Source organism: Strigops habroptila, chromosome 5 (genome assembly GCF_004027225.2).
Source record: "Strigops habroptila isolate Jane chromosome 5, bStrHab1.2.pri, whole genome shotgun sequence".
Taxonomy (NCBI): Eukaryota; Metazoa; Chordata; class Aves; order Psittaciformes; family Psittacidae; genus Strigops; species Strigops habroptila.
Genome location: NC_044281.2, coordinates 27941798 through 27961992, shown reverse-complemented (window position 1 = coordinate 27961992; position 20195 = coordinate 27941798). Strand labels below are relative to the sequence as shown.

Below are 20195 nucleotides of genomic sequence, written 5' to 3'. Positions count from 1 at the left end.
AAATGCTCTTCTCCCTGGAGTCCTTTTCCTTTGAAAGTTTTACCTGTACTAACATCTAAGGGTCCAATTCACAGACGATGGACTTGGTGAAAATGTTCTTGTTGAACACAAGGAGAGGTCTGACCCAGGCCCAGGGAAGAAGACCCAAAGCCATCATTACATGCAATGCTCATCATCCTTAGGTACCACATAGCAGACCATTTGAACAGGTTTTGTATGTTGGGTTTTTGTCTTTGGTATTTCTGTGGTGTGTGACTGAATTGAACTTTATAAATATCAAATAGACCTGTGGTCAGACTGCTGTGGCTGCAGCATGTACAAAGGAAAAAGAGAAAGGGGATGTTTGAAACTTATAATTTTCCTCACTTTGTTTTCCATGTCTTGAACTTTTAACATTTTAATATCCATGTCTATATTTAGAGACAGCTACCAGTCTCTGGCTGCAGCACTTCACAGAGCACAGCTGTACTGTACTGGCTCTGGTGCACCAGTTTCTGTTCTCTGCTTTTTTTAAACTCAGGTAACTTTTGTATGTAAATATATTTTCCTCTCTGTGCTGTGAAACTGAAGAACTACAGACTAGTCAAAATGGTGGAAATAGCCTGCCAATAAGAAGTGGATTTTTCAGAAACATGATTTAAGAAGTGTTGACTGGAAATCAATTAAAGTCCATCATGGAGTATTTGAACTTCAAAACATTTTAGAATGAAGCTGAGGCAGGAGAAAACACCATCAAGGTCCTTCACAATGGAAAGATCCAGTATTTTTACAAAGAGATAAAAGCAGACTTCCAAGGACAGAACAGCACTCCATCAGACTTTTCACTGGATTCAGACTAAACAACCTGAAGTTAATCAAGATTTTTCTTTCTCTTTTCATTCTCCTTTTCAATAAAACCAGCAATCATGCCCTTCCAGATCCGTGTGGTTCGTGTAAACAGCAAAATCAAGGTGTTTTCTTACATTTCTAAGAATAGTTTTAACCTCTCCTCTGTCCCAAGACTGGGGACATCAACGGTACTGCAATTTGTTTGTCCCATCTATGTTATCTTTCCATATGCAACTGTGCTTGTGATGTCTGTTAAAAATTGAGTATGTTAATTAGCTTCAAAGGCTTGTACCAAAGAACTAGTCATGTAAATCACATGTTTGGCCTCCTGGCTCATCCTTATCCCACTGTTCACAGTGTAAGGCTGTTCTGGCAGCATGGCCTGCTGTACATTTTCATACAGTCATCAAGTGCAGTGCATGATTATAATTAAGAGACAAAGGAACAGAAGTTGTATTGCAAGTCATGACATGACTATACAATCATTATTCAAAGTAATTTGTTGTGTGATTTCTTGAAACTCACTTGGAGATTTTGAAGAATTTCAAAGGTGTTTGAAGGGGATTGCTTTAAAAGATTTGTGGTTAGAAATTAATAAATGAAATGATTTAGGGACCTTTCCCCATTTTATTAACAAAAACCTGGAGTAATTAATTTAAACATTTAATGACTGCAATTTTTTTTTTTCTTTTTTAAGAAAGCCCATACTATATTTTATGTGGGTGCTGAAACACGGTGCCTGTGTCAGATGCTCTTGTGTTACCCACTCATGGATATATGTAGTGAAAAATAATTCTTCTAGGGCCCTCTCTTCTACACTTTATGCCCAAATATCTTTTCCCCATGGGTTAATATCCTAATTCACCTAGTGTGGACTCATCCTCAAGGTCCAAGTATTCCAAGTGGTTTGTAGGATATTATTTAGTGATGAATATAGAATATAGATGACAGTGTATCACATCCACTGACAAAGAGTACAAAGCATACACAAGAATAGCAGAGTTTGCAAGAGTGTGATATCAGGCTGCAATATAAAGCAAGAAGCAACAAATGGCACAGTTTTACAGTGAAGCTTGAAATAATCAATGTTTATAGTATAGATTTAAGAAAAAAGATAAAAGAAATAAGGCCAGTCAGGGAAACAGACACCTGGCGGAGGAAAAGTTTGAGAATAGGAAAGATAGATAGTTCTTTAGGAGGTATCAGATTGCATGTGGAGAACGGAGAAGCTAAATTTAACCAGCAAGGAGAAGTTTGCAACAAAACAGCTTAGCTGTATGGTTAAAACCACCAAGAGATTCAGACATTTAATGCCTCATGTCCCAGGAGCTGACTCAGCAATAGCACACTAATATTTCAATGTACATTTTATAACATATTTCCGTTGTCAACGTGCTTAGGACAATCTATAATTAGATATAATAATTAGGAGCATGGTAACACATTATTTGAGTTGAGTGTCTTACAGCAAAAAGACACACTTCATGCTTATTGAATTTTCCTTAAGCAAACTGGATCTTTCTTAGAGATTGCCAGATCACCTTCTTTGATTAATGCCTTTTCAGTTTTCTTGAATTGGAATGATTACTGTTTGGACTATTCCCCACTCTATCAAAATCTCAGTCACCTATAGTTCTGCAGGAGCTAATCCTTAGATAAGCTACACATATTGTTGAGGTTGGGAGCTTGAAAATATGGTTTGTGCAGTCCCATTACGTTATGGTTATTACATGGTTTTTTTGTTGTTGTTGTTTCGTTGTTTTTTTGATTTATTTTTTTTTTTAAAGTTGCAGTTCTAAGAAAGCGAGGTCAGATCTTTGTGCCAGAGCTGTCATGTAGGAGTCAGCAGGAATTGTTCTCTCGACGTGTTTAGTAGAGGCCACATCACCTCCAAGTTTGTTAGCTTCTGCTAGCTGCACTGTGATCACTAATAGAGGAACTGCATATGGATACAAACAGTTCTGCGCTGCAGTTCAGATCCTTTCTCAGATATAACTATGACACCCTTTGGAGGGATCCCCATCCCTGGCAGCGTTCAAGGCCAGGTTGAATGGGGCTTTGAGCAACTTGGTTTAGGGGAAGGTCTCCCTACCTGTTGCAGGGGGTTGGAGCCAGATAGGTAATCTTTAAAGTCCCTTCTATGATTCTATGTTGGCAGGGGATCTGCCTGTGTTTATCAAAAGCTGGCAAGTATGATTAGCCATTTTAATCTAGAGTTCTGTCTACCACGGTTAGGACTTCCAGGTTTTCCAAGCTGCCACGGAAACATATATGAAGATTTAGTGGGGAGTGGAAGACAGAAATCTTGGAAAGCAGTAACATTCAGGGGACAAAGTTTAATCCTCATTAGGTGGTGTAACGTTGGATATGATTTGCTGTACCGCAGCTTTGTTAGTCAGCTAACAGCTTGATTTCTTGATTTTGCGATTGTGCTCACATACAGTTCGCATTCTTATTTAAGAAATCCCAATAAAGTTATGACGTAGCTATGGCTTGAAAAATAACTGAGTTAAAGCTTAGTTTCTTTATATGGCACTCAAGCTTTAATACTGGGTTGGTTTGTTCCCTCCCCCCCCCCCCATTTATTTATTTGATTTTTTGAACACTTCATTTGATACCAAAGCTAGAAGCAAGCTGAATCATCTATTCCAAATCTGTAAGGCAGGACTGGACTGAAGCCTAAACTGAACTCTGAATATTGAAAGATCACCTTTCATCTGCAATGGGCTGAAGCAAAATCTCCATTTCCTCCCCATCTTCCAGAACTTTGGAGCAGTCTGATCCTGTCAGCCTGTGTAGAGGCTGTGAAAGAGAACATCTGAACTGTGACGCCAAAGCTTGGCTACAAATTGCTGCCTCTTTTAGACAAGAGCATTTTCTTCTATATATTGCAGTCCCTCTGCTTTTACTGTGAAATAAAGAAAATGATGGAATAGAATTCACGCAGCACAAGTACCCTATATCTCTTCACCACCTGCACCAAGTGTGGTTCTGGTGATGGTGGCACTGTCCTGTCAGGGGAACAAAAATGGCTTTGCTGCAAGTGCAGCCGTTCAGCCAAGATAGGCTTCTGATTTCTCACCCTGGCTAAGCTACGTAATGTGATTGAATTAGATCTCTTACATTGTTCACCGACTTCTGGTAAATTACACCTTTGATTTCTGGTCCAATGAAAAGGTGCTAATTACCTTTTTAAGTGCTCATTTAATGTTCTGCAGTGACATAAAGCATGAGTGCAGCCTCCTGCATGCCCAAACCTTCCAGAGTTTTCTCCCTGGCTGCTTGCTCTCATCAGCCTTTTTCATTTTTTCCTCTGCTCCTTCCCTCTGTCCCTCCAAGGCACCTGCTGTGTGCCAGTTCTTCTACAGCTGAATAAATCCACAGCATTTTTTTGCTGCAACTGGCTCCATTTTAATCCATTAAAAAAACCCAACAACCCAGCATCCTGTCTAGGTCTTATTGCCCAGCTCACATTATGATTTTTCTCTTAGATGGAGCTTAGCAGCTCTCGGTTTGAAAATGGCTTCTCCTACTCTTCCCTTGAGAAAGAGGTTTATCTGGGGAAACATTCCATCCAGGCCCTATGCAGCCTGCACCTCCCTGTTTCATAAATGCTCTCTGCTGTTGCCTGTGCTTCTGTGGCTAGCAGCACTTGGAGGGCAAGGTGTCCAAACCCACCCACCAGGACTTGCACACACACATCACCAGGAAACAGCTGGAGCCAGGGGCTGTTCTCCCCTTGTAATCAGCACACAGCCTGGGATCCACATCTCCAAAGTGGTGGGACCCTGGTGCAGCCTGTGCCTGTCCTTAGCTCTGGGACAGCTAGAACACAGTTCTGCCCTCAGACTTCTCACTTCAGTCCAGGTGCCCTAGACCTCAACACTGGTGACTCAGACCCCAGCACCGCACCTCTGCTGAGTCCTGTCAAAGCTGTGGCTGCTCCCCGGCCTTGTGCCAGCTGGGATGGGGACACTGGAGTTGTCCTGCAGAGGGATTTCCACAGCTGCTCTGTGGCAGCCACCATCTCCCCTCTCCAGGGAGCAGCTCCTCCCCATGGGCTGGCACAAGCTCCCTCTGTACTGGTTCTGAACCCAGTTTTCAGGTGTAGCTTACTGCAACAAAAGCAGAGGCTTAAAATGCAGTTGTAGAGCATGTAACTACATTCTGCAAGAGACCTGCAAGGTTCTAACAGCTTGTGCTTAATTAGGGTGAAAAACAAAAATCCACTGCTTTTTCTTTTGCTAATCGCCAGACCTGCCAACTCACTGTGGGGGCTTTCTTGTGCTCAGGTGCAGCAGCGAGCAGCCACAGAGCTGCAGCTCGCCAGGCGGGTGCCCCAGACCATCACTGCCCCTGAGCCCAAAGCTATGAGCTGGGCAGTGTCTGCTTGAGGATCCGGGTAGCCTGTGTCTGACAGGTCCCAGGCTGGTGCAAAGCTGATAGCCAAAAATGTTTCCGTTTTCTTTAGTTCTGCAAGGGGGAAAAATCCAGTGTGGAATGGTAGTTACACAGATGGCTCCCAGTGCCTTACCTCTGAGGGACAGGCCTGCTGATGAACCCACACTTGTATCAGGGCTGGACCAGGCTGAGATTGTTTTAGAGGAGATTTTTCCCTTCCCAGCTTAAACAGTGTTAAGCCTTTTTCATGTTGGCTTTGTTTGCCACAGCCTGTCGGTTATGGCTCAGCAGGGGCTCTGCTCACCAGTAACATGCACAGCTACGCTCCCGGCAGCTCTCCCAGGACAAAACGTGTTCACGGGGCAGAGCCATGGCCGGGGTTCAGAAGGACTGGCTGGCGTGAGCTCATCTACTTCTATTAGATTTCTCTTTAAAAGCACACCGGCTTACTTTTTGTTGTTACTTCCAAAGAAGATTAAATATGCCCTAATTCGAACTTGAAGAATTATTTTGCTTTCACTCAAACATTCAGCTGTGCTATGTGAAACCCGGATTTGTGAGGCCACTGCATGAGAACAAGATTGCCCCCTCCTACCCTCCTGCAGAATCTTACTGCCAGAGGTTTTATTCCCTATTCTTCACCAGGACAAATATTCCTGGATATGATAGTAAAGCTCAGTTACTAAAAAAAGATTTTTTTTAAAAAAAAGCAACAAAAAAACCCCAGCCACAAATCAGAGATTTCGAACAGCAGTTAACTTGCTAAACCATCACTTGCTTGCTAAGTGCCAGGGATCCTATAGACATTTATGTGAGGCAACCCACCACAGTGAAGCTGCTCCATCTGAACTGGTGTGTACCTATGCCATGTGCTTGCTTGGTGCTCTGTTTCATTCCTAGACCCTGTTTCTCCAATCACCCCCCCTGTGGCATGCGCTGTTTCCTACTGCAGCCATTTGTGCAGGTGAAGCCCATGCAGGGTGGACAGCATGCTTTGCTCGCAGGTGCCACAAAAGAGACAAAGGAACTTGGATTATGTCAAAGTTTGTTCCTTAACCTGCAGCCGGGCCCAGCAGGGTTTGTGCCCTCAGATACCTCCACATCTCCTCATGCTGCACAGCACACCCCCATAGAAGCAAGTTGTATTTGTACCATATTGGTGGCTCTCAGTGCAGTTTCTTGTCATTGTGGGCACTTGGAACCAAAATGTCTCTTTTATATGCCTGCATGTTGAAGTCACTGGTGGTGTCACCAGGCACCCTGGTGACAATACAACTATGTATTTTGACATGGCCAAGTCATTCAAAAGGACTGAAGCCCAGAGCACTGTGGATATGATTCAGTGCAATCTAGTTGACTTGTGGTCCGGGCAACCATCTCTGGTGTGGTCATTTGGGATGGGGGGGTGGAAGCATTTTTTTTTGCTTGTTGTGATTGATTCTTCCAACCTAGACCTCCATGAGACCCTTTCCTGCCTCAGCACACTGAAGTAGTCTTTCCATACATACTTTATTGAGGCCATGAGGATGTAAGGACAGCCAAGGACCAAAAGTAAAATGATTTTTTTTGGAGCAGCACTTCTCATTTCCAGCATCTTTTGATATGTCTGCATTGAACAGCAAAACAATGTTGACCTAACCCATGGTAGTCTTCAGAATTTAGTCTTTACGAAAACTTTTACAGTCCTCTATAGCTTGCATATCTCTTGGCAGCTCTGAAATATGTAGGGTTGAGCAGAAACAAGACTACGTTAAGAGTAGAGAGATCTACCCAGATATTAAGAAAGATTATTCTATACACAGATCTACAGAAAATGGTTCAGACTGATTTTTTTATTTAGATGTGAATCGGAGAGAGTTGGTAGGCAGCTGTGATGTTGATAAGCTATTTATGGCCAACTTGTGAATTGTTTTGTCATTTGTTCACTTTTTTAAAGAAAATGTATTAAATTGTGGGAGTGTAGTTGAAATTGTCTTAAGCATATTTTTTCCTCACTAAAGATGTATTCTTACATTTCAACTAATATAATTTGCTTTAAAGAAATACTGAAAAGGTAAGTCATTCTGTCAGGGTAGTAATTTTTTTTGTCCTGAGAAGCTGTGAGGGTTAAATTGTTAACATAAAGGTTTTTTCAAATATTCATCTGATAAATTAATGATCCAATCTGTTCCCCCCAAGCGCCATTTGGTTTTTATTTTTTTAAAACCAAAAAAAGAACCCTCTACTTTTTTTTAATTTATATTGAGGAAACAACCAAACTCTCATCTGGGACATTTTTTTCATTGACATCAGTATGATTGCTTTGGGCTTTTACAAAGGAGAATTATTTAAGGGCTCTGATTCACGACTGAATTGGATTCAACTTTGGTGGCTAAAGAGGTTACTGCTGAGGTGATAACCTCAGTTCTTCTGAACCTGACAGGAGTCATGAACCAGAGACCCCTCCTGCTGCAGCTCACAGCCCACCATGTTAACAAATTGAAATCAATGGCTGGTGGAGTTAATACACCATGCTGTGAACTGTGATGGCCCTAGAGCAGAGAAACTACCTCTTCTGCCACCCCTGCTCTAGTAACTTCTGCCGAAAGAGTGGGATGGCCATCAGGAAGCAATAGCTTTTTCAGTGGTCCAGGGCCTACAAGTCCCCTTCTGTGTCCTACCATCTAGCTACGTCGTGAAAAGCTGGATATTAAATGCCAGACTGAGCTGGATTTTTGTCAGACTTCTGCATCCGCTGGGCTTGGCTAGCACAGCTAGTCTGGTTGATTTCAGGAGGAGTTTTGCAGAGGTTTATGGCTCTGCAAATCAATAAGCTAGATTCTGTATAATTTTACCTTGAAATAAGCCAGGCAAAAGATACTCTTCCCCGATCACATCACCATTCCCTGCACAATAAGTATTTTATGCATGATTTTAACTCAGAGGTGGGAGAAGAGCCAAGAATGAGTTCCCAAGGTATACAAAACCTTACTAAATTGGAGTGTAATACTACGAAAAAAGTGCACATGCAGATGTGAATTCAACTGATCTTCAAGGGGATGTTTGCTTTTGCAATCCTATTCTCATTCCTACAGCTGCTGGTGATTAAAGCCTGGACCATTGCAGCTACTGCCAGTAAAAGAAAAGCCTAGTGTCTCCAACAGAGGCAAATTGAAAACAAGGTGTTAGTGTCTGGTTGTTAACACCTCAGACAAAGACCAGAAATACAGCTGGAGATTTTTTCCAAGTGAAGAAGAGACTTTCTTCATAGAGTAACATTAAAAAAATGCTCAGTTCAGTGTCAAAGTTAATTGTGAATTTGTGCAAAGTTCAGTGATGTAGGTTCTGCAAATTTGCTTGGAAGAAAACAGCATGTGATTACATTGTACAAATGTTCCTATTTTTGTGTAAAAGCAAGTGAAATATCTTCATAATGAAGCAGAAAAAAGACATCCAAAACAAACTAGATGGTCTAGGCACTTTTGAAGGAGAGGAGACAGAGATAGGGACCTTTTTTCAGCTACTTTTGTTTTTAGATCCTGACTTGCACACGTACAAGGTACCAAATTGCTGCAAGTTGTGCCCCTTTGCCATTTATCTCAATTTTTGAGTTTTATATCATACATACGTAGCTATTTATTACCTTAGCTGAATTTGGCCCAGAAACTTCTACAGAAGATTTCACCTGATATCTGCAGATTACGTTTGATCTCATCTGCCATGTAGTCATTTCAGTAAGAACATGTGATGGCAAAAATGTACAACATTCTTATAATTAGGCATGATAAAACATCTGTAACCATTACCAAGTTGTAACTTAGGAACTGTACTGCAAAGCAGCAAAAGACTCACCCAGGAGACCATCCTCTGTGGTTGTTCTTCTTAGCTCCTGCTGATTTCTGTCAGGGATTCAGATCATGTGTCAGACTAATTTGTCACTACCTTATTACTAAGTGCAGCCCTGCCTCTGCTCACTTTTACTGGGAAGAGTGAAGTGCAGCCTAGTTCCAACTATTGAATGACCAAACCACCACAAGTCTGTTTGTTTTTGACAGCCTTCTCAAAACTGCAGTTAAGGGCTGTTCCCTGGGTGACATGTTCCCTGCATGACTCACCAAACTTAGTACCACTCAGGCCATGGGATTCATTTTAATTCAAGAAATCTTCAAGGTTTTACTGTTTACGGAGGACTGCACCCATAGCAATCACGTTTATATCTGCAGTGGGCAATGATGCAATTCTCACTGCTTTCTTTGCAAATGCAGAGAGGAACAAGGAGTGGCACTTCATTTCTTATTTTGGTTATGAGTCATCAGCTCTTACCTTAAATACTAAGGCAAGGTCTCCTCATCAGAGAAAAAAATTGCTCTAATTGGGAAAGAAAAGTAGTCAAACCTGGAGAGAAGGCTTAAATTGATAGCTATGAGTGGTTTAAGTAATCCCCATGTTAATGAAGCCAAAACCCCTAGAGCAGATGCTATTTTACTTCTCTACAGCAAGTGCACAGTTTGTTGAAAAAAGCATGGACTCTGCTGCTTAGGAAGGCCATCAGGACCATTCACGCACCTGTGACTCTGCAGCATCTCACAGGATCTGAAAACTTCTTGGTTTAAGCTGTGTGCTTTCTGAAAAATTGAGACTTCTGTTTCTCTCCCCCATCACCTAAACTGCAGACAACTATAGCATTACTTCTAGAGCTGCTCATTCTCAGGCTTCTGGAGATAAACTACCGCTATTCTGAAGCAGAGAGCATACTTCTGTTCGCTAGACTAAAGCCCTGTAGAATCTGGTGCCTGGGCAGAGCTACAGTCACGAGCTTCTAAACCAGCTCTTCCACAGTACAAACCTACACTAAGCTGCAAGAGAGGCAGGAAGGAACACTGATTTATACCATCTGAGGAGCTGACCCAAAAGCTGGAGTAAATGGGCTTGATCTAGCAATTCCCAACATCCTCATGCTCTGGTAGCATTAACGATCAATTAGGAGACACTTTGTTTCCGTACCGCAGCAGCAACAGCTTTACCCCTCCCTTGAAAGGGCATGAAAGGGCAGAGGGCAATAGCAGAGCAGAGAGATGACAAAATAAAGTGGGGAGAAACGAGGGCCTTTTAGGAACCTAACTGCAAATCTTGTAACGAAATGCAATTGGACAGAAGGGACTTGGTTTCAGATGTAAAGTAAGCTCAATAGGTGAAAGAGTTCTCTTTAAACTGTCATCATTAATTTAAGCCAAACTTAATTAAAAAAATAAACTGAAACAGCTGGGTGTAGGAAGTGGCTCACTGACCTCAGTGCTGGAGCTGTTTTCCTTTTCTCCTTTTAAACCATTGTTCATCAGCTTCCACTTAAACCAAACCAGAACCGTCAGACTAACCACAATCAAAACCATAGGGCTTGCTTGAGTCTAATATTTCTCTCTGTGTTATGACATCTATTAAAAGAAGAAAAGGAGTATCATGGTACATTCACATGGTGCCATGGTATATTACCTGAATGAAAGGACAAGTGAAATATTTAAAGCCTCAAAACATCTTCTATTCCAGAGGATCCTTGAATGTGCTCATGTGTTTATGACATTTGGAAAACCCAATTTCTACATAAACTTCTGAATAAATCAAAAATACTGCTTCATCCCTGCCTCTTACCCTAGTCATCCTTTGTCAGGTTGAGATAAATAGTAAGCTCTTTGGCGTTGGTACCATCTTATGTTGTGTATTTAGTCTAGTTAATCATAGAATCATAGAATCATAGAACAGTTTGGGTGGAAAGGACCTTAAGATCATTTAGTTCCAACCCCCCTGCCATGGGCAGGGACACCTCACACTAAACCATGTCACCCAAGGCTCTGTCCAACCTGGCTTTGAACACTGCCAGGGATAGAACATTCACAACTTCCTTGGGCAACCCATTCCAGTGCTTCACCACCCTCATTGTAAAGAACTTCTTCCTTATATCTAATCTAAACTTTCCCTGTTTAAGTTTGAAGCCATTACCCCTTGTCCTACCACTACAGTCCCTAAGGAAGAGTCCCTCCCCAACATTCTTATAGGCCCCCTTCAGATACTGGAAGGCTGCTATGAGGTCTCCACGCAGCCTTCTCTTCTCCAGGATGAACGGCTCCAACTTTCTCAGCCTGTCTTCATACGGGAGGTGCTCCAGCCCTCTCATCATCCTCATGGCCCTCCTCTGGACTTGCTCCAAGAGCTCCATGTCCTTCTTATGTTGAGGACAGCAGAACTGTACACAATACTCCAAGTGAGGTCTCACGAGAGCAGAGTAGAGGGGCAGGATCACCTCCTTTGACCTGCTGGTCACTCTTCTTTTGATGCAGCCCAGGATATGGTTGGCTTTCTGGGCTGCAAGCACACACTGAAGCCAGTTCATGTTCAGTTTCTCATCAACGAACACCCCCAAGTCCTTCTCTGCAGGGCTGCTCTGAATCTCTTCTCCGCCCGATCTGTAGATGTGCCTCAGATTGCCCTGACCCAGGTGCAGGACCTTCCACTTGGCTTGGTTAACTTCATAAGGTTGGCATCAGCCCACCTCACAAGCATGTCAAGGTCCCTCTGGATGGCATCCCTTCCTCCCAGCATATCAACTGAGCCACACAGCCTGGTGTCATTGGCAAACTTGCTGAGGGCGCACTCAATCCCACTGTCCATGTCGCTGACAAAGATGCATTTTTATCTCAGTGACACTTGTCCTTGTAGCCCACTGCCACGAGCTACCAAAGTTGTCTAATGGCTTTGGAAAATCCTGCTGTGGTATCTGGATCATTTAACACATTTAAAAGGGCCATCTATCAATTCGCTGTTAAAAAAATCCTTGCATTAAACTCAAACCCATGATAGTTCTGTCTGTAGAAAGGAAATGGTGATCTGCCCATCCACAAGATTAAAATTACCCTGTTTCTTTCTGTTCTGGTTAACTCTTAAAAATAAGCTATAATCATTGTGGATGCACTCAGAAATGTGCAAAACACGGCAGGAAGTCATGGTGATGGAAACAGGAGCTTGTGGTGTAAAGGGCAAAGTGTTCCTCACTGCAAGCTGGGGATGCCCCACTGTGGGCTGAGGGAGCACTTACCTGGCGGAGCTGCTGGGTTAGATCACTTCTGGACAAGCCTCAGAGCTTCTGTCCACTCAATGGTGGGGCCCAGGATCTGGGATTTAAGCCACCTGGAAGCATTAGTTTTGCTTGGCCCTTGCTGCAAGGGGGACAGGAATCGTGAGATTAGCAGCATGAGCTACCTTCTCAGGCTCTGCAGCGTCTAGTGTAGTTGGAGCAGTGGCAGAAAAAACCTCCATGGGATTTTTCTCTAAGAAGCTTTGAAATTAGTGTTCCAGTAATTCATCAGATTTGAAGAATAAACAGGTTGTCCCAGAAAGAAGCAAATAATGTGCCTTACTCTTTGACCTGTTAAAATGCAAAAATTGCTGGGGAATTTACTCTGTAGTGACACTTTCTGCCAATGGAGCAGCCTCCATTAGTGACAGTGTTTTCTAATTACAGCTATAAATAGAAGTTAACCTCCATCCTGATTTAAAATGGAATCTACGGACTATCAGGTGCATATGTGATGCAATGCAGAAAGAAGAATGCAGCAGCATTTGCATCATTATATTGACTTACAACTTGGTGGTTAATTATTGCATTCTTTTGCCATGTATCAGGGCAGCCATTTTTAGTCATTTCCAAAATGCTAAAAAGAAACTTGACAGCTTCTCATTAGATTAGAATAGACAAACTGCTTGAATCAACAATGAAATTTTATGAGGGATGCTCAAGTATAAAAACAAGAGCTTTTAATTTGGATATTGTATACATTATACTATATTGATTTGCTTTTATTGATTCTTAATGAAAAAGTGCAAGTGTTTTTCCAAGTGGTGTAAATTAATTGTTATTGCACCACAGAAAACAGAAGACTGCACCACAGTAATTAACATTCTCTGGCACTGAATCTAAGCAAGCTTGTTGCTGAAATGGGCTTTAAAGCATATTTTGACAGTACCACAAATGCTAGCATATGTCTGTGAGGTGGTGATGTGGCAGGCATGGCAATCACTTTAATGACTCAGACAATAGAAGCAGATGCCCTCCTGGGTACACAAGGCCCTGTGTCTGTGAGCTCAGGTAGGGGATGAACAGGCAACAAGCCCTCCTCAGACGATTTTTCCAGAGCTGTCTGAGAGCAGCTGTGTGGATGAACAATAAAGTGTACCATTCATGTATCAGCTACTTTGGAGATTACACTCATCGAACTGCAGAGGTACAACCACTGTATCTTTCTGTTGCCTTCAGTTCTTGGCATCCACCTATTATCTTCTGTCATATCCGATTTGCCCTCTTTGTGTGAAGGGGGCTTCTTGACTGCTTGGCACATACAAAGGTCCTCATGGCTGGCTGGAACTGCTAGGCATTGTAATGGACTAAGGAGCTTAGTCCTACCAAACAAGGGAAGATGAAAAAGTGAAAAACCACATACAGCAGGTATCTCTAATGTCAGCAGGAACATGGAAACTGAAGAGAAGTGCCATTTCTCCTCAATGAGGCACCTTTAGAGGACTTGAGCGAACTCTGGTAGGATTAAATCAATACAGCCAACTCCTAAAAGATTGAGTAAGAAGGGAAAAAAAAGCTCCTTCTTTCTGTGTAATCAGTAAGGAAAGGGAGGCAGAGATAACTGAACAGATTAATTAGCAGCTGGAGATGAATACTATAGTGTAAGCTGCTGCAACTTAAACACAACACAATCCTTTCTTTTGAGACCATCTAAGTTACATGGTAATTATAAGCTACGTGTTACAAGAAAGGAAACTCTCCTTAAACAATTTAAAACACATCAAGTAACAGTGATAAACCAATTAATAAAAAAGAAAGCTCTATATTCCTTTTTTTTTTTTTTTTTAATGGAACCAAGTTTTCTTTTTTTTGTAGTAAGTTAAAAGAAAATTTTAATCAGGTAAATAACATTTTATCTTAGCAAAAAAGCTCCAAATCAGTACATCTGTAAAAACATAAAAAGGAGCTGCTCTGCATATTTCCTCAGACAGAATGTAAAAACTGCTGGTGAAGACTAATCCTGCAGCTGGAAGTAGCAGGGCACATCTTCATTCAAAGGAAACTCAATATGAATAGAGAATCTTTGCAGGAACGGAGAGCCCAAACCAACCCTGACTGCTGTAACCATCCATGTCTTCAGACTCACAGCTAAAAGAACAGCTAAGGCCCACCCTCTAACCCAGGAATCAGCAGCCTTTTGCATCTCAGGCACCTGGTTTATATCTCTTGTCCTAATCTCTTGTGCCAGGGAAGCTTAAAGTGTTATTAACTCCTTGTGTGCTTGTTGTCAGTTGGAGACCCTGTAGCTAGGCAGCAGCAGAAAGACATTTTGTAGCTGTGCAGAAGATTGCCTTAACTGTTTTTTCTTTTCAGTGGAAGTGATATAAAAATGCAAATTGATAGTGCTTTACGTTTTGTTCAGAGAGGCAGGAATAACACAAATAGGTAAATCTGATCTCTCATCTAGTTTTCCCAAAAGTGTAAATAAAGCTCAGGTTATTTCTATATACTCACCCCACTTGTGCAGATGTCCACATAAGGGCCTTGCTGTGGCATGCAAAACAGACACAGAAAGATTATCCATATGTTATTTAAGCTTTGGTATATTTCATCCAAGAAGTAACAACTTTTTTGTAAGAGTTCCTGTGTGGTTCAACTATCTGAGGCAGAATTCAGTTCTAGGGCGTTCTATAGGCTCCTTTCTGAAGTTTTTATTAAATGTGCTTCAGTAATTTTTGACAATTGACCTAGACATTTGTATCACAGTAAAATTCTCTGGCAAGGTAGTATCTTGCTGTACAATCTTCCTACCATCAAATGTTAATTTTTGCATATAAAGGGCATTTACTGGTGTACACATATTCCCAAGTAGTTCAGACATCCTGCTTGCCAATTGTTTGGAGATGATCCCAAATCAAAGACCGAGATTCCCAAACTGTGAAATTTCAGATAGATTTAGAAATAAAGGTAAAGAAAGCTTAATTCCATCAAACTAGTCTTCATATTAGTGAGATTAATGATGATTAAAAGATTATTCTTTATGAGTACCATTTTCTGCTCTCAGTCAATCTTCCAAAAGCCCTGCGACTGGGTGAATAACTCAGAAAGCTTTAGATCTGAAAAGCATGGTGTATATGAGCAGCTAGCACAAATTAAAGGAGTTGTATCATATTATGTTAAAATCTGACATAATCTGACATTCAGATTTTTGTCTATTATCAGACATAATATACATAATTAGGCTCCTGATATACCTATATTTGATATCAGGAGCCTAAAGCTGAGAAATTACCAGCCAATTACTGATTACTGATACCAGTGGAAGACTGAGATGGGCAGGATTGCCTTCAAACAGGCTTGGTAGAAGTAATCTGTCACAAAAGTGACAAAAAGTATTAACAAGTACATGAGCAAGACAAGACCTATATGGCAAGAGCAAAGCAATGGGTGGTTCTAACACCGCTTGGCAGAGTACTGCACAATCATAACTTGCTTTAAAGTTCAGGAGATTGTATCCCAATGAGCTGGTATGAAATAAATCTATACCATGAAGTGGATTAAGACATTATGGTGTTAGTCATGCAGATAAGGTTTTGTTACCCTTATGGTGATCTGTAGGAGAAAGAATGTTTGCCTGCAGAGGAGATAAGACAGTAAAAGTGCTCTGCTCTTGTACTGCTGTGATTCAGTGGTCAGGAGCTATTTCCACTCCTGAAAAGTTCAGGTCCAACAGAAATCCTCTGGCAGTCTCAGCTAGTGACTTCATGATGGCTTCAGACAAAGCTTTTTACTTGAGATAGGATATGAATTGAAACAATCTGGTAAAGAAAAACATTGAGTAAGAATTCAATAGAAGTGCAAATTTAAGTCTCTCCCCACCAGACATATTTTAATGAATGCATAGTTATAGGGTGACTATGTTATAGGGTGACTATGTTATCTCACTTTTCTTGTGTCATTAACTGAGAAGAGAGTTTAAAAAAAGTGTCCCCACAGAAATCTTATTCATATGTTTTATTATATGCTCCAGCATGGGCACCACTTTAGTTTAATGGTATGCTGGATGATGGTACAAATTTATAGCCAAAGGTTTACATCACAGACAGCTGGAATGAATAACAATAAATTAATTTAAAGTGCTACAAAAGTGCTCCCCATAGTATGCAGTGCTTATGTGCGCAAGGCTAATAATTTATAAATGCATGTCTTTTATAATCCTGATCTAAAGTCCTGAAAGCAGCTAGTTAAAAAGCAGTCACATGACATAAATTATTTTTATTAATATTTCAAATGCATGGTTAGGGTGGGCACCATGGTCATTAGCATTAGATATCTTTCACTTATAACCAAGTGCAATGAAGCAATAGCCAGAGACAGAGAAACTAGCTCAGCAATGGCACAACAACCATTGGTAGACTGGGGGTGGTCATATGCTGCTGCTTCTTCCGCGCGATTTTTATATGCTAGTAATCATCACAGCTATGTCTGTTTCCTTTCCTTTTGCTGGTCTGTTGTGTTTATCATATTAGATTCTCATAAAGCCTGAAGAATAAAAATATGTGCTACTGAGTGCAGCAAGAAGCAGCTGTGCTCCTTTGTGTGGTTTTCCTTCCATCCCCAGACACAGCAGCAAAGCGTAATGCAGTGAGGTGACTGGTCACAAAATGCCGTAATGACTTCCCTCGTTACACCAGCAGTGCTAATTTGAACACTGACCTAGTACTAAACTTTCGTACAGATTCTTACTTGGGTTGGGTAGGTTACTTTAAAGCATTTTTCTTGCTTTGAGAGGACATCACCATTTCTGACTGTGTCAGGGGATTAGAGAGAAGCCATGCCTCCAGGCAAACAAGTATTTGCAGAAAAGCATTGTGGAGACTAAGGATAAGGCCAGGCCATAAACTTCTTTTTGGGGTGAGGGAATATTTTTTTTCGCTAGTGTAACCCAACATCTAGCTGCAGTTTTCTCTAGTGAAAGAGTATATTCACTGTTACCACTGAGGATAAAAGAGCAACCAGCTCAAATAACTTGGGTAATATTGCGTCTTTTTCCTTAGTGCAGTTCTGAAGACATACCTCACTGCAGGGATGTCGCTTGTCTTAATACCACCTTTATTTTCTCCAGGCAAATGTGGCTGCCTCTCACTTCTCTTGGTGAGAATCATTTACTTCTTAAATGCAGAGTCATTAAGCTGAGGTTATAGAAGGAGTCTTTCACACTGAAGGAAAGATCATGAATAATTTCTATGTCTCATTCTGGACCATTGCCATGTATTAGACTACATATTTGAATCTTGGCAGATTGAAAAAGTATGTACCACAAGCAACTCCATTCACTTCAGTGGTTCTTGTAGCAGCGTAAGCAGAATGACACACAAAGTGGGCAGGAGTATCATGATCTCGTCCCTCCGCTCCCTCTTTAAAAAAGGAAAAAAAGAAAAAAAAGGCTTTCTGCTTTACATGGAACGCGAACTTCTAAGTAAGCATTCCCAATTATTTTCTTTTCAATATCACAAAGCTTTGCAAAACCCATATTCTCTCTCCTCTTCCTTTCTGGCTTTCTTTGAAAGTACTCTGTAAATGTAACACATATTTTTCCAGAGGTCAATGGGGGCATATTTGCATTTTGATACATTTTAAATTTTTGCCTCCAGCACACCACACAAATGCACTGTGCTAATCAGAAGCAAGTAATGATCTCCTAGATACTTGAAGCAGGTGACTGGGCATATAAAAGCACCTCAAAATGCAAAATTAGGGAGAGAACAACACACGGTAAAAATAAATAAATAACAAAAGGGCAATGATATTGGTGAAAGCAGTTTGGATTTGTAAGCTGAGGGTTCTGTCTGGAATAAGCGGCTCGTGTTTCTGTGCATCACTGAAGTGACAAGGAGATTCAGAGGACTCCTGCATCTGCCAGCTACACTGACCGGCTCTCAGTACATCACTGGTATGCCAATATACTCAGATGATGCATAAGCATTTTTGAGGGCTTTTCATGCCATCAGTGATACCTCATGTTCTGAACAACCCAAATCCAAGATTAGGCAGGATGTAAAAAAATGGGACAGTCCCCAAAGCATGGCTTTATCTGCGTGGAGGTCTTTTATTTCTAGCACTAGTGATAGGTTTACACTCAAATATGCCTACCCCAAGGGGGAAGAGGTGTATAGAAAAGAAAAAACCCCAGAGCTCAAGAGATTATTTATTTTTTTAAATTTATTTTTTTAAGCGTGAATATCTTTCACAGAGTTGCAAGAAAACATGAGTGTTTCCTCACTAACCACCACCACATTAGAAGAAAAACTCCTGATAAGCAGATGTTGCTTCAGCAGCGACCAGCTAGGCAGTGTGTGTGCTTAAGGACGAGAGGGATGGAGATACAGCCAGGCAGCATACGTATTAAGGCACTGTGGTGAGTGCGTGCGTGGCTGCAAGTGATGGCAAATGTGTGCGTGTGTGAAAAAATGACACACGAGCAAACCCAAGCTGCTCCAGTGAGTATTTTGTATGTGTTTGTAAAAGAAGGCAGCAAGAAGCAGCCAGGGGAGAAACAGTGAAAAAATGAGGTAGGAATGACCAGGCGACTGCATGGCTGGGCTAAGAGCAGCACAAGGTAAGAAATCCAGGCATCAGGGAAATCATTTAAAGCCATATTGATTTGCTTTGGAGGTGAGAAAAAGCAGATGCACCCGGCTACTGTGGAATGGCTCTGACAGCAGCTACAGCTACTTGATTTTACTTATTTATTTTTATTTTAAGGAGTTTCATTCACAGAAAGCCTGTGCTGTAAACCCAAACCAGCCCGCAGCCCTCACTGTGCCCACCTCTCCCCCCAGCAGCAGGGGCTGCGATCAAAGCCTGCCTACAGCAAGGCAGCGCCTTCAGCCAGCCAAGAGAACCCTCAGGGAATGCAGGGAAGAAAGAGGGAGAAAGAGAGGAAAGGAGGGAGGGGATCAATGAGCCAAATTCAGCGGCTTTGGCCATTTCCCATGAGCCGGGAGCATTCAAAGGCAGCTGGGCAGAGCGAGCGCAGAGCCCACCCATCTCCTCGATAGACGGCGGCTCTTCGCCGGGAACACTGCCCAGTCTCTGTCCTCAGCAACGCACAAAGCAAGGCTACAAAGCAGAGTAGGATTCAATGCTGTGTGGTTTCAGTCCTTGCATCTAGAAAATAGGAGGGGAATTAGACATGACACGGGAAAATAAGGGATTTTAATCTTCTGTAAGAAATCCCAGGTTTCACGGGAAAGAAAGAGAGTGGGTTCTCTATATGGAAATACTGCCAGGTGTCACCTGCACTGCTTCCAGAGAAGAAATCACTGCATCAGGCTGGGGCCTTTCTCTTCAGACTTGTGCAGATAACTTAATTCAGCCAGTGGTATAATTATAGAATTAATACAAAGTCACTGTGGCTGAAATCTTCAAAATACTGCTTTTCTGGGAGCCAGGTACCTGTGAAGGTCTGACCAAGGTGACATATCTTCATTCACAGCGCAAACTTGATCCTGAGGTTTCTCATGCAATTAGCTTACTAACTGTGAAAGGCAGTTTCAAATCTACAAAATTCAGTTCAAACTTCATGAATACTTATAGCTATGCAGTTCAACATTGTCTAACATCAGAATTTTTAATTTTCCATTTAAAAAGGAGATAGGCTTCACAACAACCAGGGTAAGGGGTGCTTGGAAAGGTTTCTTTAAGAGTCAAAACAGCACTATTTAATCTGAAATGGAATTTGATATGATTTTATTTTCCTGGAAACAAATCCTAGGTGCCCTACTGAATTAAAACCCAATTACTCTCATTGCTTTCATACCACTTTAGCTACTGTCCTATCCTTCCTGTTTTCTGCACCGAGAACCTCAAGTGTAACCACATGGGGATGCGTGTGTGCTTGCTCACTGGCTTGCTCTTT

General features: G+C 41.7%; 2 long non-coding RNA genes across 3 annotated transcripts in view; one reads left to right on the top strand and one right to left on the bottom strand.

Moving 5' to 3' along the window:
• LOC115608400 overlaps nucleotides 1–10905 on the bottom strand; it is a 35844-nt gene extending 24939 nt beyond the window's left edge. Inside the window, exon 1 of the long non-coding RNA XR_003991529.1 lies at nucleotides 10497–10905. This is a non-coding gene — a long non-coding RNA (uncharacterized LOC115608400). The remainder of the gene's footprint in view (nucleotides 1–10496) is intronic.
• The window catches only part of LOC115608399, a 68348-nt gene that overhangs the window by 27378 nt on the left and 20775 nt on the right, over nucleotides 1–20195 (top strand). The window lies entirely within an intron of this gene.